This window comes from Triturus cristatus, chromosome 6 (assembly GCF_964204655.1).
Source record: "Triturus cristatus chromosome 6, aTriCri1.1, whole genome shotgun sequence".
NCBI lineage: Eukaryota > Metazoa > Chordata > Amphibia > Caudata > Salamandridae > Triturus > Triturus cristatus.
In genome coordinates, this window is record NC_140589.1 from 989,440,128 (window position 1) to 989,466,203 (window position 26,076).

Genomic DNA, 26,076 nt, shown 5'->3' on the forward strand with positions numbered 1-26,076 from the left:
AACTACATCTGAATTGACTGAGAAAATTATAGAATTAACCAAGAATGTAGAGGCTGTTACAGGGCCTGTAACCATAGGTCCGGTTATGCCTATTTTTGATAAGCAAAGAATGGGTGAAAATGGTTTGACGGTTCCCTATGTAGGAAATGGTTTGGTTGGTTCTTCGGGAGAGTCAGGAATGAGGATGGAAGAAAATCATCTGAGACAGTTGAGACATGACACATGTGGTAGAGGGTTAGATGTACAGCCTAATTCAGGATCGAATACTGGTTGTTTAGGAGGATCAATTTTGGAACCACAGAGGATGGCAGAACAAGTGGGTGCAGTGAAAAAATCTACAGAAATAACGGCTGTGGATTTGAATGATTGGTTGAAAGTTCTTCAAAAGAAGGATAAAGATTCACAGGCAATTGATGTAGCCAGGTTGCGCATAGAATTGGAGGAGCTTATTGCGGGAACAATTCCTACAGAAATATTGAAAAATCAGCATGATGGAGAGTTGTTATTCATGTGCAAGAGTATTACATGGAGGGCTAAGAGTACACATGACAGGTTAAGAGGAATAGCGAGTGAAATGGGAGTTGATATGGATAAGGTGAAAGCTCTGCAGAAGCCTTACAGGGTGGATTTTACTGACAAGGACATTGAGAATCTAAATGATGTTGGAAGAACAGGGCAGATTAAGGAAATGATTTCCTTATTGCGAAAATGGGGCGATGTGGAAAAGTGGAAGGATAGGTGGTACAAGAAAAGGGAAGATTCAGTGGACAGGACTTACTCAGCATTTCCCATGAGAGAAAAGGAAAAAACAGTGGATGCTTATCCTATGAGAGAGATTCCTGGAGGAGGATATGTACATGTCCCATGGACTAGACAGGATATTTTGTCATTTACGAATGATTTCCCTCGACTGAGAGAAAAGCCCGTTGAGTGGTATAGGCAGGTAGATAGGTTTGTGAAATTGTCAAAAGTGCTGTGGATTGACCTGAATAGTCTGTTTGATATAATTGTTCCAGCAGACTTGTGGGCAGAGTGCAAAATAGTTGTAGATTGGCCTGCTAAGGAGTACCCGAGAGATCAGAAAACAGGAGCTCCAGACCCGGAGGTAATGAAGAAGTACGAGCAGGTTATTGTATTCCTGAAGAATAAGGTACCCCCTAAAGAGACAGACTGGGTTAAGATAGATCGGACACATCAGGAAGCGAAAGAATCAGTTCATGCTTTTTATGAAAGGTTGATACTGGCTTTTAAACAGTTTAGTGGAGATGAACACCTGGGTGATAAGGATTTGAGTCATTTTGTATACAGATTTGTATATGGCTTGAGACCTGAAATCAGTGAAAGGATTCGTGAGCACACAGTTGATTGGCAGAGTAAAAAGATTGATGAAATCTTGAGACATGCGAAGTACTTCAGTGATGAAATTGAGGCAAAACAAAGAAAGCTGAAAGAGAAGGCAATGTGGGCACAGGTAAAGGTTGCAGAAAGACAAGAAGCACAGCTGGTTGAACAAGCAAATAATCCAGGAAATAGGCCCAGATATGGTACAGGAAAAGGAAAGGGGAATTTAGAAGAGGCCAAAAAGAAGTTCCCATGTCACAACTGTGGACAATTGGGGCATTGGAGATCCGAGTGTACCAATCCACCATTAGTGAGTAATGAGAATAAATCATTGAATCAACAGGTGCAGAACGAGGGGTGTAATCATCAGCAGCAACAGCAGAAGGTTGTCAGACAGCAGAGTCAAGAGCCAAAACCGCCCTTGCCGCAGAATAGAGGGTCCCAGAAATATAACCAGGACTCAGGATTCTACAATGATGAGCAGGTAAACAAACCGAGGCGTACTAACCCAGTACAGCAATACTGGTTAAAGAATGAGGGGAGTGAGTCTGAAGGGGACTATTGACGGTGCCGAAGAGAGGAGGAAGAGTGCATACTTGGTGCAACTCTAGAAATAGACCAGGCAGGACCATTTGTAGATGGGAAAATAAATGGGGAAAGTGTTACTTTTTTGGTAGACACAGGAGCGACGAGATCGACTGTCAGGTCAGCAGATATAAGAAATCTTCCTCTCTCGGACGAAGCAATCCAAGTGGTTGGTGTAGCTAATACACAGATTAAGACTCGTCTTACCGAACCAGTAAGGGTAAGAATAGGGAAATTTTCAGATATGCACAGATTTGTGGTCTGTGACACTAGTCCAGTGAACTTGTTAGGTAGGGACCTATTGTGTAAAATGAATTGCACAATTTTTTGTACTCCGGATGGAATAGCCTTTGAGACACCAGATGAGGATGTCTTGTACAGGATGACTCTAGATAATAGAGAGAGTGAGATTGTTGGAACATATGCTGTATTTAATCCAGATGACTTGCCTCAAGAGTTGAGGAATACAGTAAAAGCAGCGGTTTGGGATTTTACTGGAGAAGATGTGGGATTGATGAATAATGTAGATCCAGTGAAGATTTCAGTGAAAGAGGGAATCACTTATCCTAATATCCCACAGTACAGATTGACACCAGAGATAATTGAGGGGATAACCCCTATAATTGACAAGATGATTCAACAGGGTGTTTTGAGAGAATTACTGAGTAGCCCATGTAATTCACCGATAATGGGGCTGAAGAAACCTAATGGGAAGTTCAGTATTGTACAAGATTTGAGAAAGATTAACAAAATTGTGGTAGCATGCTGTCCCATTGTGCCAAATCCGTCAGTGATTTTGTATCAGATTCCTCATGATGCTGAATGGTACACGGTGATTGATTTGAGTCATGCTTTCTTTTCAATTCCATTGCATCATGACAGCCAGCCGATTTTTGTATTTTGGTTTGGACAGCGTATTTTGGCATGGTGCCGTATCCCACAGGGGTATACAGAGAGTCCTTCAATATTTAATCAGTTGCTGAAGAAATCGTTGGAGAGTCTGATCATGCCTGAAAGTTCAGTACTAGTACAGTATATCGATGACCTACTTGTGGCATCGAAGACACGTGAAGCTTGTGAAGTAGATACCATAGCTTTATTGAATCATCTGGCAGATGGAGGGTTAAAGGTATCTCCAGCCAAATTGCAATTTTGCAAGAAAGAAGTACATTATCTTGGACACAATATTGAAAAGGGTCTGAGAAAAGTGACTAATGACAGGATCAAAATTATCAGAGGAATGAGAGCCCCAATGACCCAGAGAGAAGTGAGGATGTTTCTGGGAATGGTGGGTTATTGTCGTCAGTGGATAAGTAATTTCTCCCTGATAGCAAAGCCACTGATTAAATTGACCAAAAGTGAAGTGAAAGACCCATTGGAACTGAATGCAGAACAAATGGCAGCATTTGAAGAATTGAAGAGCAGAATGTGTGAAGCTCCTGCTTTGGGAATGCCAGACTATGAGAAGGAGTTTGAATTGTACTGTAGTGAGAGAAATGGATGTGCACTTTCAGTGTTAATCCAGAAACATGGACGACTGAGAAGGCCAATTGCGTACTTCTCATCAACACTTGAGCCAGTAGCTGTGGGTTTGCCAGGTTGCCTGAAAGCAGTAGCTGCTACATGCATAAGCTTAGAACAGAGTGAGGGTATAATAATGGGATATCCTGTAAGGGTGTTCGTACCTCATGATGTGGCAATTCTTTTGACAAGAAGCAGGACTCAATATATGTCACTTAGTCGCCTGACTAAATATGAGAAAATCCTTCTGGGAGCATCAAATGTGACTCTTGAGAGATGTGTGAATGTGAATCCAGCAACACTTTTGCCAGATGCTGAAAATGTGAGTGTTAGAGATGATGTTGATCATGATTGCTTGGATGTGCTTGATTACTGTACAAAACCGAGACCAGATATAAGAGATCTGCCACTGCCTGAGAGTGATCATGTGTTGTTTGTGGATGGATCATGTCTGAGAACAGAAGATGGTGTGCTGAGTGCAGCATATGCGGTGTGTAAAGTCTCAGAAGTAATGGAAGCTTCATCTTTGAAAGGAGTAAGGTCTGCTCAAGTAGCTGAATTGGTGGCATTGACAAAAGCTTGCAAGAGTGGGAAAAATTTGAGAGTGACTGTAATGACTGATAGTCAGTATGGATTTGGAGTGGTTCATGATTTTGGCCAACTTTGGCTACAGAGAGGTTTCTTGACGTCGAGTGGAACTCCTATAATGAATGCTGAAGTGATTGGGAAGTTGCTTGAGGCGATACAGCTGCCTAAAGAACTAGCAGTTGTAAAATGTGCTGCTCATGGATAAGGAGATGATTTTGTTACTCTTGGTAATCGCTTTGCAAATGACATAGCACAGTATTGTGCAAAGAACGATCATTCGATTAACAAGGGAAGAGAAAGGGAAATGTCTTTTTGTTCTGTAATGTTTACTAATGTCCTGGAAAAATGGGATGAGGTGAAGCAGTTGCAGGATGAAGCAGGAGATGAGGAAATGAGGGATTGGATCAAGGCAGGTTGTGCTCCAAGAGAGAAAGATCATGTTTGGATCTATAGAGATGGAAGACCAGTTATGCCAAATTCCAAGATGTCAACAATGGCAAGAATGTATCAAGGACAGGGACATCTGGGGAGGGACGCAATGATTAGGTCCTTTAAACAAACCTGGTACAATGCAAAGTTCAGGCTGATTGCAGAGAGCATTTGTCAGAGATGTTTGATTTGTCAGCAGTTCAATACTGGAAAGAAGACAGTGGTGAGCCTAGGAACGATAGGCAGAGAAGGAGGTCCTTTTACCAGAATGCAAATAGATTTCATTGAAATGCCTCAGGTCAATAGATTGAGGTATGTTCTAGTGGTAGTCTGTTTGTTCTCAAGGTGGGTGGAAGCCTATCCGACTAGGAGAAATGATGGAATAACAGTGGCAAAGTTACTGTTAAGAGAGTTGATTTCTAGGTACGGGTTCCCAGTGACAATTGAGTCAGACAGAGGGGGACACTTCTACAATGAGCTCATGGGTTTAATTTGTGAAGCATTGAGCATACAGCAGAAGCTACATTGTGCATACAGGCCAGAGGCTTCTGGCGTTGTTGAACAGATGAATGGCACAATCAAAAATAGGATTGGTAAGATGTGTTTAGCCACTGGAATGAAATGGCCTGATGTCTTGCCTCTAGTGCTAATGACTATTAGGTCTACTCCAGATAGAACTACAGGGTTGAGTCCACATGAAATATTGATGGGACGAGCAATGAGACATGCATTCTTGCCTGTCAACAAATTGATGACAATAACTGATGACATGATTTTGGATTACTGTAAAGGCCTGGCTGACGCAGTTCATTCTGTGTTTCACCAGGTTGAAGGAGACGCCACCACACTTGAAAAGAAGCAAGCCCATGATCTGAGTGAGGATAAAAGTGCACAGAAGAAGGAATTGCTTGGTTCCAAGGTGGGGAAGGCCAAGACAAGTTATTCTGACTACGACAACTGCTGTAAAGTGTGCTGGTGTGAAGAACTGGGTTCATGCAAGTCATACTCTGAGAGTTCCAAATCCAAAGGATGGGACTGGGAAGGAGTTTTTTGAATAGTCAGATTCCAGTGAGGATGCAGACACTGAAACGGTGAGAAGAAAAAAGAATCCTGAAAGGGGGGAAGGAGAGTTGGAAAGAGAGTCAGGTGATTCTTTTTTCTTACCGAGAGAGGCTTCAAGAGAAACATTGAGAGCTTCAGAGGAGAGTTCAGATTCTGTAAGAGTGCCTGAAGTTCCAACAAGCAGTGGAGAAAATAAAGGAGGAAAGAGGAAAGAAAAGAGCAATTCCACAGAGACTACACCTGAATCAGATGAAGAGATTGAGGATCCACTTTAGATTACTTCTGGAGAAGTAGGGTCAGGAGAAGATAGAGAGGGACAGATTGCGGAAGACCCCCGAGGAGGTGTAGGGAACATTCCTGATAAGCTAGGTGAAGGGACAAGTAGACAGCAAGAAGATTGCGTGTCGGAGACCCGAGGAGGGACAGTAGTAGGGAAATCTCAATTGGTGGAGAAGAAGTCTGTGGAGCAAAAGAAAATTGTTGATGAACAAGAGGCAAATGAGACAGAATCGGATGAGAGTGAGAATGAGAAACCCGAGGGTCAAGTTCTGAGAAAGAGAACTTGGATCGGAGAAAGAAATAATAAAGAAGTGAGACCGAAAAGGAGTGTAAAAGGAGATCTTTGGCCTAACAGGATAAAGAGGCTGAGGTACCGACTGACACGAGCAAATTCATCGAAAGCTGAACAGGTGAACGAGGTGTCGAGTCAGAATCAAGCAAAGGGTGAAAAACAAAAGGAATCAAAAGAACCAGAGGAGATCAAGAGAATCAGAAAGCCCAACCAGAAGTATAGGTCACCGGAATGGACGTACGTGGCACTGTCTGAAGAAGAAGAGGCAGAGAGTCAAGGAAATCCAGAGGGGACCTTACGGGAAGTGGTTGAGGAGGAGAAAACTGTTGGAGTCCTGAAAGTTATCTTGACTGACATTGGAGAAGAGTCAGATGCTCAGGATATTGAAGATCTGATACAATTTGATGTTGCTGAAGAAGAAGTGAAAAGTGATGAAAATCCAAATTGAGTGATTAAGAGTCACTTGGAGAAAAGTGAAGAAGAAGAGTTTTAAAATTAGCAGATTGAAATAATCTAGTGTTCTAGTGTAGTGGAGTAGTAGAGGCTAAGTCAAAAGACACTGCCAAAGTAATAAGATGGCTAACACAGAAAATAATCAAAGTAGATGTACCTTCTTGAAAAGATGGTGTAGAATGTGCTGCTGCTGTACTGGATTATTAATGCTACTATGGAGTGTACTTGCTTTATTAGTTACTTTTAGGGTTACAATAGACACTTTTGGAATACATACTGAGAATATGACTAACATAGGGAAGAGTTCACAGAAAATAGTGCCAACTAGAATTAGTAACATTTACATACATAAAGATAGATCGATTAATGATTTTTCTAGCAATGTTTTTCAAAGTTGTTGTATGAATACGTAAAGACAATGGAAGTAAGGGATTGCTACGTCTGTATGCAATTGCCTGCATCCGTTTCAGAGGGAGTTACTTATCATCATCTTCCAGCTACGTATGGGATTTCATGTAGTGTGTTGAGTAGTGTTTTTTATTTACTAGGGAAAATAGATTATGAGATGTCTAATAAAGATAATATTTTTGGGCAATTGCCTATGAATAAGAAACTGAATCCTGCAAAAGAAGTTAACATTTTTGGTGAGATTTTTATTGAGACAGAAGAATTTACATTAGATTACATTTTTAGAAACAATTTAACTTGCAGTTTGAAAGAAGAAGAAAAGGCTTTCCTAGACATGGTAGGGAAAAGGAGAATGAGCATGCATGTAAAGGCAGGAGAATATAAAATGAGTGAGACAGTGTGGGACATTGAGATGGGAAAGGAGTTGAAAAATGGGGCCAGTCCAACTTTGGCTTTAGATGCACCACAGAAGGGTAAACTATGCATTACCAGAAGGAAATCCCAATATGATAGTTATTTTGTTGGGACTAGTGAGTGTCATGATACATACTTTATTGCAACAGGATGGGGATTTAAAGGTGGAGAAGATCCAGTTTTCCCGGGAGTGTATTATATTTGTGGGAATAAGGCTTATTACAGGTTGCCTGACCATTGGTATGGCACATGTTATGTTGGCCTGGTCTTTCCAAAGATTTTTCATATAGATAAGATAGAGGATCTAGAACGAATTAATTTACTAACACGCTTTAAGAGAGAAACCTGGTCAGAAATTGTAGGAGATATTTTTGGAGCTTTGTTTCCAGCAGTGGGAATTTCATTAAATGCATATGGAATTCGGAAACTGTCAACAGTGGTGGATCGCCCATCGACAAGCACCGCTGGAGGATTTTTGTTGGTAAATACGGAAATGGTTGTCTTACGCGCCATGTCTATGCAAAATCGACTTGCCCTTGATATTCTTTTGGCCAAAGAGGGTGGAGTCTGTGGAATGCTGAAAGTTCAACATTGTTGCACTCACATTCCTGACGAAAGCAAAGATCTAAAGATCTATATCAAAAATATTACTGATTTGCATGAAGAATTAGTACCACTGGAAGCTGAAGTATCTGGACTAAAATGGCTAATAAGATGATTGCTGTTAAGAACTTTATTGCTAAGATAGGTAGTACCATATTTGGTAAGATATTGTTTCCATTGACATGTGTGATTGTTGCTTTATTGATACTTAGATTAGGGTGTTTGTGTTGTAAAAACAGGAGAGGGAAAAAGAAAATAATAAAAGAAAATATTGAAAAGAAACAAAAGAGGTCAAAGAGAGACTTACGAGAAATAGAATTAGAAGAATTTAGGGAGAGTGTGTACCTAGAATCGAAAAGAGATGATGAAAGGGAGACTGGTGTGTAATGTTATACAAAAAGACATTTGAATTTCTCCTGAGAAATGGGGACTACATTTATTTTTTATTTTTTTGGGGTTGGTTTTTTGTGGTGATAATATATCACCAAAGGGGGGATTGCTGGAGCAGGGTTTTCTGTTTAAACCCAAACATCAGCTTATATTTTTATATGTCATAATTAAAATTACTAATAATTAATTATTAGATATTAAGTTTGTCAAGTTTCTGACTAATCAACCTTACTAATGAAAGAATTACACGTGGGAATGCATTTGTGTTGCTTTATTAATACGTGAACTAAGTTGGTGAGCAAATTAATTAAATATGTGTGGCTTAAGTGCTATTTGTTATGTGTTTGCGCTTTGAAATAATACGCTTTAATGCTTCTTTATGTCGCAGATGGCTAAATAATTACATACACATAAGGGTATTAGTGGGAATTAACACTGTATAATCATTACGATGTAGTAACGTTGTTTTGTGTTTCTTTTAATTAAGATTGTCCATTCTGGCCTAGTGAAAGATGGCCGATATTTACAGCCTGCATTTGAGTAGATGAGATACGAAGAGAGGCCTCGCTGAATGTGGTTGAAAATCCGACCTCGGCCTCTGTCTGTATTAAAAGTTTCCGTGAGGACAGCAGCTCCGGGCTCGACGCCAGTTATCCTTGGGAGAGAATAAGAGCCACAATGAACATTTGATAAACTTCACTAGGATTCCGAGGAAGAGCATTCATGGATGTTGCATTTTTTAGTTTGTGCTTCCTTCTTCTGCGTTTTTATTTTTGAGATATTCGAGAGCGGAGGTTTTTTCTAAATGTTGCGAGTCAACATCCTTTCCTGCTCGCTCTGCTCAACGGACGTTTAGAGCTTGTTTGTAACTTTTAATGTGTAAGTTTTGCTATATATATTGTTAGACTAGAGAGGGTCTAAGGCCACTTCTTCCCGAACCTATGCTCGAGAGGATCGACGCTGATTGAGAGGACGGCGACTCGGGAGACTTTACTGAGAGACCTGTCCTGACCTAAATACGACATTTAGCTAGAATAGGTAACTATGAGAATAATGATTTTGCTATTGATTGACTTTCGTTTGAACTAATTTAGATAAAAATAACCTTTTGTTTGAATCACAGTGTCGTGTGGTTATTTCTTTGTCAATTTATTAAGATCTTGGATATGTTCTTATTGTTTAAATCATGACTCGAGACAAATCAATTAGGTTACATTGACCTCAGTTTAGATGCAGATTGATTTAGGATTTCTCTCGTATATTCAGTGTGGATAGAGTAATAGAATGAATGTTAGTGTGATGGGCCCTAGCGTATGATGAGTGTATGTGCGTATGACTGTGGAATTACTCTGTCCGCGGAAGTAGGGAGAATTTATATGCTCCGATCTTCAGCAAATTATACATTCATACATTCTCCCCATAATGTTCGAGAACTAATGTTTACAAGGAAACTTGCAGAGGTGAAGTGCTGGTTTGTAATTTGTATCTTTTGGTCTGTTGGTTTCAGAATAACGTTTCCACTGCATGAGGGCAGCAACCGACATGACATTTTCTCGCAGATGGGAACAGTCAGTTACGTCTGTGAGCTAATCATCAATGTGGTTACAGGGCAGTGATAGCAATTCAACGGATCTTAAGTTTTTTTTGTTGCATATTTATATAGCGCGAACTCGACCCAAAGGTATTGGAGCGCTTTACATGAGCACCATATTTACATTACACATTCAGGCACGGGGAGATTAAGTGATTTGCCCAGAATCACAGAATGTGGACGCGACCCCGAGGCTCGAACCCTGGTTTCCAGCACCAAAGTCGGCAGTCTAGCCGACGGACCACATCCTTGTCTAGCACTTTCACTCCATGCAAAAGGGCAGGGGATCAGTTTTGTAGTTACATTTTTTTCAATAGCTTTAGAGGATGCCTGATCTATTGCCACTTTAGCAAAACACTCCGAAACAGTTCTAAGTATATTAAAAAGCATAAAATAGAAAAACTGTTTAAATTGTAATTTTGATTTGGTTTGGTAATATTTTGCATAGTTTCTGGACTTGGGAGTTTCGTATTTAGAGATTGATTTACCTTTGCTTGTCAAAAATAATGATATAAACAAAAAAATAAATACAATCCTCTAAAATTGATATTCATTTTTTTCAAAGCGTCATCATAATTTTAATGTGAGCTTTAGTTTACGCTGATCATTTTATTAAGGTTAGCTGTTGATAGGGAGGACTTTAATTTGTATGACAGAAATAAAGAGCTGGCAAGAGTCACTTTTTTGATGCTCTGGTGGCGCTGTGTCCTGCTCCATATTTACAAAGTGGCGTTAAGCCACTTTTTGTGGCTTAATGTCGCTTTGTAAATATGCTACTCTTTCACGCAGGTATTGGCGTAAAAGCAGCGTGTAATGGGTTTTGCTGTGGGCATTCCACTGCAACCCCCATTGCTTTATGACGCTGCCCCAGAATTACAAGCAGGCTTTAAAAAGGCACATGATGAGAAAGGCTTTTATTTCTCCTCGTTTTTGCATTTTCTATGTGTGCATTCTGCTAAGATGCAGGTTCCTGGGATGGTGATCCCATAGCAAATTGCAAAGTCCTGGGGGTGGGCACCCTGGGACATTGCCGGAGCCGGCCCTTGGGGGTGGTGTTTTTCAGGGCCAGTTACGGCTCCAGAAGGGGGCCACACAGCCCCCCTCCATTTTTAAGGCCTACCTTGAGCCACCCAAGCCACCCGACCTCGGGGGCCATTCGGGCCTGTCACCCATAACTGGACATCACAAATGTGGCTGCAGTAAGACTTGCCCGTTGACCATTGAGGGTAATAGAACACACAAGCTGCCACTATTCACCAAATGCAACAGTACTAATGTGGTGTCTGCCACCCGTTGCCAGTGCAATATGCTCTATGTAGGACAGACTACTCAGAAGGTAAAGGCAAGAGTACTGCAGCATATGAGCAGAGTGAGATGTAGGGTACAAGGACCCCCGATGGTAGAGCACTTTACAACACGTAACCATCCTCCAGAAATCCTACGATGGTGAGTACTAGAGAAAATGTGCCCCCACCCTAGAGATGGTTCCATTGTCCAAGTCCCTGAACTTTAAAGAATATAGGTGGATTCATTCCCTGAATTTGAATACAGTGGATGAGGGACTCAATGAACTTGAGGAAATATCTAGGCAGATGGGTCAGCTATAAACATTGCTTCTTCACTCACACAATTGCCGCTTAAATTGATTATGCATGCATATCCATTTATCGCCTGGTCCAACTGACTGATGCACGCAATACACCGGTATCTTGAACTGTCAGTGTCACTGTTGACACAGTGTGGGGACTGTTTCAAACTGTATCTTCAACCCACAACAGGCTAGGAATTACCGGCCACATGTTTTGCCTATATCGGTTTAGCTTGCCGCAGACATGGCGCTCACATCCAACCATGTCCACTGACTGTTAATCTGTATGTAAAATCTGCATGAGCCTAATGTGTCACTGATCAAGTGTTTTAACGTGGCGGTTCGCCATGCGCTGACATTCAACCATATCAACAGATTGTCCAATTCTTCACATGTGGTGCATGATGTACATCCTTACTCTGAGCCAATTGTGCCTTTAATTGAGTGTTTTACGTTTTATTTTTATTTTTGACATTGCTCTCACTGTACGTTCAATTCATGTGCTGTATATGTAGTTTGCATGAGTTATGGTTTCAAAATGTAAATACCCTATGAATGACATGCCACGCACCATATAATCACATTACTTGGTTACACCAGTAATCAATGTTGCAGGTTATTTATTCATGGGCTGTACTTGCAGTTTGCATTTGTTGTGTTTCCTAAATGTAATACCCTGTGAATGATGTGGCATGTCCTGTATAATCACGTTACTTGGTTACGCCATAAACGCTCACTGTCTAGATTACCGGCATTTAGCTGCTGCCCTTAGCTACACGTCGTAAAGGCCTGCACGCATGCACCTTGTAGCGTATATCTAAGCCTGCAAGTTATGCCGGTACTCGCTAGGAGACGGCAGTGGTGTACCAGGACTCATGTCTGGTGTCGCGTATTGGATTTAACTCCCCTGCACAATAAGGATTGAATTTGACTACCGCAGGTAAGCCCCCAGAGTGGGTCTTGGTGTGGTGTTTGACGGGCTGTCATGTCCTCATATTACATAGCGAGATTGACTTACCCCTAGTGATTTCCAAATATCCCACTTCTTTTAGATTCCCCCACGCTGGCATCAAGGCCACGGCTGGTGAGTTGGCCTTGTGTGCTGCTTTTGCTCTGGTTTACAGTAATAATGTGAGGTCCATTAACAAGCTGTGGGACCAGGGTGTACATTTCCTTAAAACTTGTATGTTCACCCCTAAATCGCATCACTTGGACCGGTTGTGCGTACTGAATCATCTGATGACCTTTAATTCATGATTGGTCTATTCGGTGACTCTAGTTGGGTGAGTTTCGTCACCCATACCTTAGCATTAATTTGCGTGCCTTGGCTGGTACATCTTATGGAACACACCTTGATTTATACTTTCCTTATCCGTAGGCTGTCTCTTCCAACTCCCACACTCTTGTCTTGATGAAGGCCCGCCATGACTTCTTAATTAAGCCTTGACAGAGTTGAAACATCGATGATCCCACACGGTTCAGATCTATCAAGTCTCTGGCTGCAAATGAATGAATAATTTGTATAATCGCCAGAGCTATTGTTTTGCCCTAATATTCTGACCTTAATCATTCTCTTCCCTTTTACATATTGTATATGCAATCACCTTGTACATAATATATGCACTGTAATTTAAGCCAATCAGATCTCAGGGTTCGCGGATACACTGTGGTCGCAGTTGTATATCTGAGAAATCTTTAAATTCCTCAGGGACTATTGTACAGATTTACACCATTTAATAAACAGAGTGCTTTCTGGACCAAGAGCTACCTTTCTGCCAAAGTTAGTGTAATACCGTTCAGCAGTTCGGTCTGTAGCCGTGTCTAAAGTTTCCTATGGCAATTAACATGGAGAAAAAGTGTTTTGGGACCCTCCCTTTTTCTCTTCCCCAGCTTGACGGATCTTCCAAAAAGTTTCAAGACAGCAGCTGAAGTGAGTGGCGTATTAGTTGTGAACATTTCGCGAAGATTCGTCAAACGGCACCAAAGACATTGGCAAAGGAACAAATGCGCTTCATTTGGAAACTAGGGCCTAACTATCCCTACCTATTGGTGACCGCCAGTAGGTTTTCTATATATATATACATATATATATATATATATATATCCAAGAAAACTGCAAGGCTCATTACCGGAGTTTGCACTAGGATTCATTAGGATTCCAGTTGGAAAATCGGACTACGAGTAAGAGGCATTATGGGACTTGTATGCGCAAACACCAGTCATGTGACTTTGAGAGTTTTAAAAGGTGCGCCTATACGCAAAATACATTGTTTGTTTCTCCTCCTGTGATCAAGGCAGAATGTCTGTTGAAACGCGTAAGGAAAAGGGAGAATACCTGCGCAACCTTACCTGTGAATAAACGCCCTTAAACTCCGGTATTGAGCCCCGCAGTTTTCTTGGATGTTAAACTAATGGGCGTCTCCGTGTCCATTTGAAGCGAGGCTGCCCTGAAGGGTTGGTGGCTCCTGAGACGGAGGTGTTTTTGGCTGTATGTGAATCCTGGAGCATGACCCACTCGACGCTGCATACCTAACCCGGGTTATGCTAATCAGCAAAGATGCAGTGAAAAGGAAGGGATTCAGCATGGGGAACTCCCTATGTTGATCGTGCCGGAGCAGGGTGGTGCCACAGAAGTATCCTTTAACATCAAGCATTAGCAAAAGTGAATATGATCACAAGACTGGTAATCTAAAAAATGTTCACTGTAATTTGCCTGTATCTCAAAGTAAATACTCCTTTCTACTTGAATTGCACTAGGATTCATTAGGATTCCAGTTGGAAAACCGGACTACGAGAAAGAGGCATTATGGGACTTGTATGCGCAAACACCAGTCATGTGACTTTGAGAGTTTTAAAAGGTGCGCCTACACGCACAAGACATTGTTTGTTTCTCCTCCTGTGATCAAGGCAGAATGTCTGTTGAAACGCGTAAGGAAAAGGGAGAATACCTGCGCAACCTTACCTGTGAATAAACGCCCTTAAACTACGGTAATGAGCCTCGCAGTTTTCTTGGATGTTAAACTAATGGGCGTCTCCGTGTCCATTTGAAGCGAGGCTGCCCTGAAGGGTTGGTGGCTTCTGAGACGGAGGTGTTTTTGGCTGTATGTGAATCCTGGAGCATGACCCACTCGACGCTGCATACTTAACCCGGGCTATGCTAATCAGCAAAGATGCAGTGAAAAGGAAGGGATTCAGCATGGGGAACTCCCTATGTTGATCGTGCCGGAGCAGGGCGGTGCCACAGAAGTATCCTTTAACATCAAGAATTAGCGAAAGTGAATATGATCCCGAGACTGGTAATCTAAAAATTTTTCACTGTAATTTGCCTGTATCTCAAAGTAAATATTCCTTTCTACTTGAATTGCACAAGGATTCATTAGGATTCCAGTTGGAAAATCGGACTACGAGTAAGAGGCATTATGGGACTTGTATGCGCAAATACCAGTCATGTGACTTTGAGAGTTTTAAAAGGTGCGCCTACACGCACAAGACAGGCTGCCCTGAAGGGTTGGTGGCTGCTGAGACGGAGGTGTTTTTGGCTATATATATTTGCAAGGTTTTTTAAATGCTAATTCCTAACTATAACGTGTGTGAAACCTATGGTTTTTTCAGTGAATTTGTACGGTTTTTTAAATGCTAACTTACTTTACGCCATTCGTGGCGTGCGCACCCAGTTAACGCAGTTCGCACCGCGCGCCCACTTTACGCAGTTAGTGCCATGCACGCACGGTGGTCACGCGGTGCGCGCAGCGCACCTTGTGCCCACATTATGCGGGATGGGCCATGTACGCACGATGCGCTTCGCGCACCGTGCGCACATGGGGGACATATTATGCGCATCGTTGTGAAATGTTTTGTTTATTATTTTCGTTTAGTTGTTAAGCCATGCAGAAATGATGCCATTCGGGCACCATTTGAACATGGGGTGGGGAGAGTGTGGATAATTTTTTTTTTTTAAACAAATTTTTACCGTACGCGTACGGTAAGCGTAATCGGTGATTTTTCGAAAAAAATAAAATAAATTTTTGGGCCTTGGGGGTTGTTTGGGGGCCCGTATATCACTGCTGGGTGATTATTATCTCAATATACTGCCCCTTTACACATTTTTGGGCTTCATTTATGCTGCCCCACTCAGAGTGCGAGAGAGAAAATGGCGGCCGCCGCTTCCTGGTTTCGGCCGATTCGAATGTTTACTAAGATCTAAGAGCCAAACAGAATCGCGCTCGCGCACGTCACCGTACGCGTACGGTAAGCGCACCATAAGCGCACCGTAAGCTGGCTCAGATATATATATTGATTTAAAGGCTATTTTCTCAGAATCTACTGAACAGATTTACACCAAACCTACAAAAGGCACTTCCTTGACCTGAGGACTACCTCTCTGCCAAATTTCATGTAATTCTGTTCAGCCGTTCGGGCTGTAGCTGTGTCTAAACGTCCTATGGAAAAATGCATGGGAAAAACGCGTTTTGGGACCCCCCTTTTATCTCAGCCCCCACTTGACGAATCCCCCCGAGACTTTCAGGGTAGGAGCGGAGCGTAGCGCCCCACCTATTTTGAAAAATTCGCGAGGATTCGTCGACCGGCGCAAAAGTTATTCAAAATAGAATGTTGCGGATTTCCTATGGAAACGTGGTCCTAACTATAACTACCTACTGGCGACCGCCAGTAGGTAATATATATATATATATATATATATATATATATATATATATATATATATATATATATATATATATATATATATATATATATATATATATATATTTATATATATATATATATTCACTGAAAAAACCATAGGTTTCACACACGTTATAGTTAGGAATTAGCATTTAAAAAACCTTGCAAATTCACTGAAAAAACCATAGGTTTCACACATGTTATAGTTAGCGGAAATTTTACTGATAAAAAACCAGTGAAATTGCCCCGTTATAGTTAGTGCTGGCAACTATAACTCACGTGACCGCAATCCTCTGCTGATGCTAATACTGTATTTAGACACTTATTTGCCCATGTCTTCTTCCATACATTTTTAGCTATACATATATTACAAATATTTTTTTTTCATAAAGACACATATGTCATCAGCAGAGGATTGCGGTCGCGTGAGTTATAGTTGCCAGCACTAACTATAACGGGGCAATTTCACTGGTTTTTTATCAGTAAAATTTCCGCTAACTATAACATGTGTGAAACCTATGGTTTTTTCAGTGAATTTGCAAGGTTTTTTAAATGCTAATTCCTAACTATAATATGTTTGATACCTATGGTTTTTCCAGTGTCTTTGCAAGATTTTTAAATTTCTAACTATAATGTGTGTGAGTCCCAAATTCAGTGAATTTGTATTGTTTTTTAAATGCAAATTTTTTTTATGTCATTTTTTGTAAGCCTTTTTATATAATAATATATGTACTATATCCTGCATTATGGAAAGGTTTTTTTTTTTAATGCATTTTTTTCCGTGCGCGTACGGTAAGCTGACGCTACGCGCTTGTAGGATACGCGTACGGTAAGCTGACGCTACGCGCTCTGGACGTCATTAGTGCAGCGCGCCTACGTGATACGTGCGTGCCGTACGCGTATACCCGGAAGCAATGTCGCGGTTACGCTGGGGCGTGTAATGCGCATGCGCCATACGTGATACGTGCGTGCCGTACGCGTCTACCCGGAAGCAACGTCGCGGTTACGCAGTGGCGTGTAATGCGCATGCGCGAAAGTGACGTAAGCGCTGCGTAAGCGCACCGTAAGCGTCACGTGCGCGCACGGCAGGTCATGTGACTTACAAAGATCACTTTTTATTAGTTGAAATTACTTTCACTTCCAGAAACTTCCCACACCACACCCATTCCCCTCATTACTGCTTGAAAGAACACCTTTCATTGGTTGAAACTACTTTCAGTTCCAGATTCTTCCCACACCACACCCATTCCCCTCATTTCTGCTTGTGATTCTCTAGGAGCAGGAGCTGGATTGACATTGGGATACAATGGCAGAACAGCAGACCTCTTCTGAGAGTGAGGCCAGCAGCACCACCATGATCCAGAGAAGGAGGAAACAAAAGACTTCTTTTGTATGGGAGTATTTCACTTTTCCAGAGGGGGAGAAAAAGGTGAATGCTCAATTGGTCACTTGCACACTTTGTGGTCGTGTTTTATCAAGAGGAAATCCAAGGAGGAAATATTCCTTTGGAAATCACTCTATGATGAGACACCTCCAGGACAGACACCCAAGGACCTTTGCTCGACATACTGGAGAAAACTCTTCAGTAAGTCACCAGAGCCCAGCCTCAGATGCTCAGCCGAGTACATCACCGGCAGCTCAGCTGAGCCCTTCCTCTGTTGTTGGAGCATCACCTTCTTCTTTTCCTTTGGACATCAACCCTCGATTTGGGAGTGTTGAAATGAGGTGTACAAAATGTGGTGGTCTTATTGTTTTTGGGGAGGTCAGTCTTCCCCTTATTAACAATAAGATAGACCAGCATGTTTGTAGACGCTCATAATACTCCCATTCTTTCTTTCCTCCATCCCTGTATGAACCCAACGGCTCTTATAAGAGCCAACCTTACCTCACAATTTTTTTTATTTTTTTTTAAGCTTTCCTTTTTGCAAATTTTTTTTCGCAGATTCCGCCGTGCGCGTACGCTACGCGCATACGGCGATTTTTCGAAAAAAAAATAAATTTCATTTTTGCCCTTGAGGGTCCTTCTGGGACCCCCTGACCAAGGCTAGGGGGTCAGGAACTGTCGAGCCTGCCCCCTTTTCACATTATCCACCTTTTTTATTCACCCCCCTGACAGTGCGAGTGAGAAAATGGCGGCCGCCGCTTCCTGGTTTCGACCGATTCGAATGTTTACTATGATCTAACAGCCAATCAGAATTGCGCTCGCGCACGGCACCGTACGCGTACCGTAAGCTTACCGTAAGCTTACCATAAGCGCACCGTAAGCGCACGGTAAGCTGCCACAGATATATATATTGATTTAAATGCTATTTTCTCAGAATCTACTGAACAGATTTACACCAAACCTACAAAAGGCACTTCCCTGAGTTGAGGACTACCTCTCTGCCCAATTTCAAGTAATTCTGTTCAGCCGTTCGGGCTGTAGCTGTGTCTAAAGGTCCTATGGAAAAATGCATGGGAAAAACGCGTTTTGGGACCCCCCTTTTATCTCAGCCCCCGCTTGACGAATCCCCCCGAGACTTTCAAGGTAGGAGCGGAGCGTAGCGCCCCACCTATTTTGAAAAATTCGCGAGGATTCGTCGACCGGCGCCAAAGTTATTCAAAATAGAATGTTGCGGATTTCCTATGGAAAAGGGGTCCTAACTATAACTACCTACTGGCGACCGCCAGTAGGTAATATATATATATATATATATATATATATATATATATATATATAGTGATGTCACTGACCATGTCATGAGTGATGTAATATGTGACGTCATCAGCAGTGCATTGCGGGCGCGCGAGTTATAGTTAGCTGAACTAACTATAACGGGGGAATTTCTATGGTTTTGTACGAGTGAAAAGTCCAGCTAACTATAACGCCCCTGAAACCTATGGTTTTTTCAGTGAATTTCTAAGGTTTTTTAAATGCTAATTCGTAGCTATAACGTGCCTGAAACCTATGTTTTTTTCAGTGAATTTCAAAGGTTTTTTAAATGCTAATTTCCAGCTATGCCTACAGAGATAGGACATGTGAAGAATGAAGGAAAAACGCACAGAAAGAAAAAAAAGAAATGCAGAAAGAAGCAACAGAAGTCCTCAAAGACGAAGAAAAGTGCAGGAAGAAGTATAACGTGCAGAAAGAACAAACAGAAGAGCAGAAACAAGCCTTGTTGCAAAATCATCCTGTACCCTCAACTTTTTCAGACGGATACTGGTGGTAACTGAGTCTGACTAACCAGTCCTAGAGCCAGTGCTATGTTAAAAGACACTCAGAATACAGTGAAAACACCTACATACACTAGGGCACACTATGTGTTGGGGTCCCCCTGTGCATGACCTCCTCTGTAAGCCCCTAGTATATAATAGGGCAGGGGATTAAAACTACCTCTTAAAACGCACCACAGGGCGTGTTTGAACACGTCACCTCATGCCCCGTCCCCTCCCTTCCCCACTGTGTAAACACGCCCTGTAGCCGTTTTAAGCTGGGAGATTAAGTCCCCTTGAATCCTGATGGTCCCTAGGGTCCAACTAGACCACTAGGTACCTCCAGTAAGCGCTACAGAGCTGCGTTGCAGAGAGGTGTAAAAAGTGGCACGGCCTGCACCACCTCTCTGCAACGCAGAGCTGTGGTGCTTACTGGAAGCACCTGGTGGGCTAGTTGGACCCCAGGGTCCCTCAGGATTGAAAGGGAATTACTTCCCCAACTTAAAAACGTGCCACAGGGCCTGTGGGCGTTCTGAGTTGAGAGATTAAGTCCCCTTGAATCCTAAGGGTCCCTAGGGTCAAACTAGCCCACTAGGTACCTCCAGTAAGTGCCACAGAGCTGCGTTGCATGGAGGTGTAAAAAGGGGCGTGGCCTCAGAACACCTGTCTGCAACGCAGCTCCCTGGCGCATACTGGAGATACCTGTTGGGCTAGTTGGCCCTCAGGGACCCTCAGTATTGAAGGGGAATTAATTCCTCAACTTACAACTGGCCAGGGGCGCGTTTGCAGAGTGCTGCAAGGAGGGAGCGTGGCCTCCGGCGCGATGCCGGTCTTTTATTTATTTATTTTTAAGAAGGAGGGCTGTGTGGCCCCCTTTCTTTTTCTAATTTATTAGCCCTGGGGACCCCATCCCCCAGGGCCTGCACCCTAATTTTTTTTGTTGAAAAAAATTAATTTGGCCCTCCCAAGGCCTTAATCGGCCCCGGGGACCCCAACCCCCAGGTCATGGCCTTTTTAAAAAAAATGTATTCTTTAGGAGGGGGGTTGTGTTGCCCCCCTCCTCAGGCCATTTATGGCCCCGGGGACCCCATCCCCCGGGGCCGGCCTTTGTTTTTTATTTTGAAAAAAATATATATATTTATAGAAACACCTAGGACATGCTGGACAAACCGTATGTACCTATCACCATGACGATTTGCGTGATATTCATTAAAAGGCGACTATGCATACAATGAATCCACGAAGAATGTATTCACACCGCTAGTGAAGCTCTGACATGTCTGACACCCTACCGTGCCTAATCCCGGTGCCCCCGCTGGTGGGTACTCTTCAAGTAGACACCCTTGTCGATTATTTATACAAACATGGGTAGCTATTGACGGGCACATTTAATACACATGCACACCAAGCCATTCAAAGGGGATTTGACAAAAATTCGACAAAACTATGCAAGAAACCCCCTCACGGTTAATAAAACACACATCCACCGCCGAATGTGTAATACTTTTTATTTTACTCTCTGGAAAGGAGACAAACCTCACTTGAGAGTCACAGCGTGCTCCTGGCTAAGCCCAATGCTGTGTTACACCCACCAGTGCCCGCCGAGTGCCACACACCTCTGTGTTGTATTCCACCAGCTAGTGCGTATGCTATGACACTCTCTAGCCCATGTGCACTGTAACACCACCCCGTGAATATGTCATGCCACACTTGCCTTCACACGGGTTATATTGCCCCATCTAACGTGCCTTCCTTGATGCCTATGTTATAAAGCACAGCGCTATGCCATACATATTACAATCTGGGATCCATATCTTTGTCACAGTGCATATGCAATGTTACACTACCCAGCACATATTTTATATTACAACTTTAGAGACTACTTAGGTTACACAACACTGCCCTGTGCATGTTACACTCCAAGGCGCATATCACATAGCAAGCGCTAGTGCCTGTGCTATCTCGTGCTCTCCAATGAATCTGTCATTGCGCACAATGTATTGCATATTATATTTCACGCCCCGGTTCATCTTATATCACACTTTTTGGTGCATAGTTTATACCATATACTATATCTAGTTTTCATTTTCAATCGTGCTCTCAGGACTATGTTCTATATAACACTGCGTCCACCTACCCTTTTCACGGGCATTACATTTTGCGATGGGGGGTGGAGGGTCAGGGGATGTTTCTGCCAAGTGAGCCCGGAGTCACAGTCCCAAACGTCCTCTTCTTCCTGAATAAAAGTGAGATTATGCTGCATACTTGTTCATATTTTAAGTAGTTCGCCCAGACACACATTTTAAAAACAATAAAGTTCCTAATACCCACCTTCTATGAACAGTTAGCTTGCTGCCCCATCCACCTCCTCCCTATCCTCTGTTGTCTGAATCCATGGACTAGCCTCCTCCCTCCTGCCATGCATGGTCTGATGTGCTGCCACTGCCCTGCATTTAGCATGATGTACCAGTCCACTCATCCTGCCCTCCATTGCCCAATTCTATGGCCCATCATTGACCTCCTGCTTAGCCTCTGTGCTTTGCTTGCTGCCCCTATTCTCCTTCCCCCTGCCCTCCGATGTCTTTGTGCATGCCCCTGTTCCATCCTTTTTGACCACCATGTTCCATGGACCTGCCACTCCTATCTACTCTGAGTGTTCTGTTGAGCTGCCACTCCCCTACCACCTGCCTAGCATTGTCAGATGACTGTAACCTGTCCCTGCCACCTCCACCCTGCCTGTCTCCAAGCCATGCCCCTATCCCCTTCCTCCTGTCCTCCATGGTCCATTTTACTGTCACACCCTTCTGCCCTCCCTGGTCTGTTGTGCTGCAACTGCTCCTCCTGCATGCCCCGCGCGGTCTGTTGTGAGGCCCCTTCCCCTGAACTCTCTTGTCTGTGCCCAGGTCCTGACCCTCCCTTCTATCCTCCATGGTCCTTTGTGCATGCCCCTGCACCCTCCTTCTTGCCCATCATAGCCATTGTGCTGCCACTAACCCTCCCGCTTGCCATGCATGGTCTTCTGTGCTGCCATGGCCCCTCCCACCTTCCCTCCATGGTCTGTGTGTATGCCATCATAGTCTCACTGTTGCTCTCCATGGTGTGTCTTGTTTCTAGTGCCCATCCTGCCTGACCTCCATGGCCATCTTGCTGCTCCTGCCCTGCCCCCTTGCCCCCAGCTCTCTGTTTCCATGTGCAGACCCCTATTCCCTCCCTCCTGGCTTGTCGGTTCCATTGTAATGCCCCTGATCCGTCCTACCTGCCCTTTATGGTCTGTTATGCTGCAGCTTTCTCTCCTGTCTGTCCATTATGGTCAGCTAGCTACCATTGCCTCTTTCCCCTCTGTTGTCTGTTGTCCATGTGCATGGTCCTGTCCCCTCCCTATTGCTTTCTATGGATTGTTGTGCTGCACTCTTGTCCCGCATGCCCTGTGTGGTGTATTGTGCTGCTGCAAACCCTGATGCCTGCCATGTAGGGTCAGTTTGGTGCACCTCTCAATGTCCCTCCTGTCCTCTGTTATCCGAGTCCATGTCCCTACCCCAATTCCTCCTGCCTACCATGATCCAATGTACCATACTTGCGAACATTTTGAACTTGGTAAGAGGGAGATTTTGAAATAAAACTGGGGTATTGATTTTCCCCTTTGAGTTACATTGAAAAAGAGAAGATTGTAGACAGGAAACAGATCAAGTAAAGCCCATTTGAGCTTAAAAACATTGGACGTTTCCTGGCTGAAACGGGTCTGTTGGCATGTATGGTTGTATGACCACTGCCTCTTCCTTCTGCCCACAATGGTCTATTATATTGCCAAAGCCTCTCTTGCCAGTCCTGTATTGTTGGTTTGTTGCCCCTGCCCCCCTTTCCACTGCCCTCCATAGTCTGTTGTGCTGCCACTGCCCTTCCTGCCTGCCTAGTGTGGTCAAATTGTTGCCTCTGCACTTTCCTACCTGCCTTCAATTTTCAGAGTCCGTGCCCCTGGCCTCTGCCTCTCAACAGTATCCCAATGAACAACTAGATTGCTAACATTCTATATTTATTACAAAAGTGTGGAATGCCTGACGTCATCTTGATGTAATCAAAACTGTAATGCCTAGAGCATTTCCTTTAGAAATTACATATATGAGAGGGTCTTATTTGCATCAAAATTATGGTTAGTGCTCTAAAAAACTAAAATGAGGACATATTGTCTGAGTTTTCAAATAGCGACAAAGAACTTTTAAATTATTTGTAATCTTAGTTTTTTTATCCAGTTGACCACTTGATTAAATGTTGCATCCAAGCGGAGAGGGTGTGGTGTTACTTCCAGAGCTGCATACTTTGCAACTGGGGAACCAGGTTGGAGTTTCTGCTTCAGCTCAACATTCTGTGATTCTGGTCAAATCACTTAATCTCCCCATGTCTACAACCAAAATGAATTTGATCTTGTGTGATGTAACCAATGTTCATGTAAAGCACTCCAATACCTGACAAGTCTGCACTATATAAAACTGCAAATACACAAAAAATAAGTGTTTTGCACACTTCTGTCATTGGGCTACATTTGGGCTACATCTGGGTGATATTTGGGCTACATTTGGGCTCTTTTGTCTCTGGTGGCCATTTTAGGAGATTTATTTGTTATGAAGTTTCCTAATTTCCTCATTTACTGCAGTCTCCTCAGTAGGAAATGCTTTCAGTTTTTTACTTTGATTCCATCAAGAAGGTATTCAGATATGTCACACATTTGCCATAAATTCTGAATGTTAGCACTCTAGTTGCTCATTAGATCACTGTAGTAAAGCTACTGCTCACCACGGAAGTCTGCTGCTAGTATTAGAAGTGCATGTTTCAGTCTGCATATCAGAATTTTTTAATGAAATAGAAGAGGATTTGAGAAGTCACTCAAAATGTGCCCTAATTTTTCTTTCTTCAGCACTAATCATAATTTCTATGGCAAAATGAACCCCCTCATTGTGTTCCTTTTTAAATTAAATGTTTTAAGTGTTACCAGTTTATTCTAATCAAGATGGCTTCAGGTGTGCCATACTTTTGTCATAAGTAAGACAGTAAGCGCTCTAGTTGTTCTTAAGAACACTCTGGGACATTCTGTCATTGGGCTATACTTGGGCTACATCTGGGTGATATTTGGGCTACATTTGGGCTCTTTTGTCTCTGGTGGCCATCTTGGGAGATTTATTTGTTATGAAGTTTCCTAATTTCCTCATTTACTGCAGTCTCCCGGGCAGGAAAAGCTTTCAGTTTTTTACTTTGATTCCATCAAGAAGGCATTCAGATGTGTCACACATTTTCCATAAATTCTGAATGTTAGCATTCTAGTTGCTCATTAGATCACTGTAGTAAAGCTACTGCTCACCAGGCAAGTCTGCTGCTGGTATTCAAAGTGCATGTTTCAGTCTGCATGTCAGAATGTTTTTATGAAATGAAAGAGGATTTTAGAAGTCAAAATGTGCCCTAGTTTTTCTTTCTGCAGCACTAAACATAATTTATATGGCAAAATGAACCCCCTCCTTTTGTTCTTTTGTAAATTAAATGTTTTAAGTGTACCACTTTATTCCAATCAAGATGGCTTCAGGTGTGCCATACTTTTGTCATAAGTAAGACTGTTAGCGCTCTAGTTGTTCTTTAGAGCACTCTGGAGCTGCAGTAGAACACAAAGGAATCAACTGACAGTCTCTGCCCTTGTTGGATGTACATGTTTTACTGAGAATGTCAGACTTCATTCTTACATGACTGAGAAAGATAATGTGAATTTACAGAAAATATGCTCTCAGTTTAGCTTATAGATCACCTTCCAAACCTCTGTGGGAAAAGTATGAGAAAATAGTTTTCTCTCAAACATGGTTCGTGATATCACGGCAGAAGGCTTTTTCACATGGTAAAATCACCTTAGAACACACTCAGGAACTACTGAACAGATTGACACCATATATGCAAACGGCACATGCCTGACCTGAGGACTACCTCTTTGCCAAATTTCAAGTAATTCTGTTCAGCCGTTCGGGCTGTATCTTGGACTAAAGGTCCCTATGGAAAATTGCATGGGGAAAACGTGTTTTGGGACCCCCCTTTTTTCCTCAGCCCCCGCTTGACAAATCCCCCCGAGACTTTCAGGGTAGGAGCGGAGCGCCCCACCTATTTTGAAAATTTCGCGAGGATTCGTCAACCGGCGCCAAAGTTATTCCAAATAGAATGTTGTGGATTTCCTATGGAAACACGGGCCTAACTATAACTATCTACTGGCGACCGCCAGTAGATAATATATATATATATATATTCACTTAAAAACCATAGGTTTCACACATGTTATAGTTAGGAATTAGCATTTAAAAAACCTTGCAAATTCACTTAAAAAACCATAGGTTTCACACAGGTTATAGTTAGGTGGACATTTCACTCGTAAAAAGCAATGAAATTCCCCCGCTATAGTTAGTTCAGATAACTATAACTCGCAGGCCCGCAATCCACTGCTCATGACGTCACACATTACATCACTCATGACATGGTCAATGGCATCACTCATGACATCACTGATGACATCATCCTTGTGATAGAGTGGCGGTCACGCGAGTTATAGTTATCTGAACTAACTATAACGGGGGAATTTCATTGTTTTTTTACAAGTGAAATGTCCACCTAACTATAACCTGTGTGAAACCTATG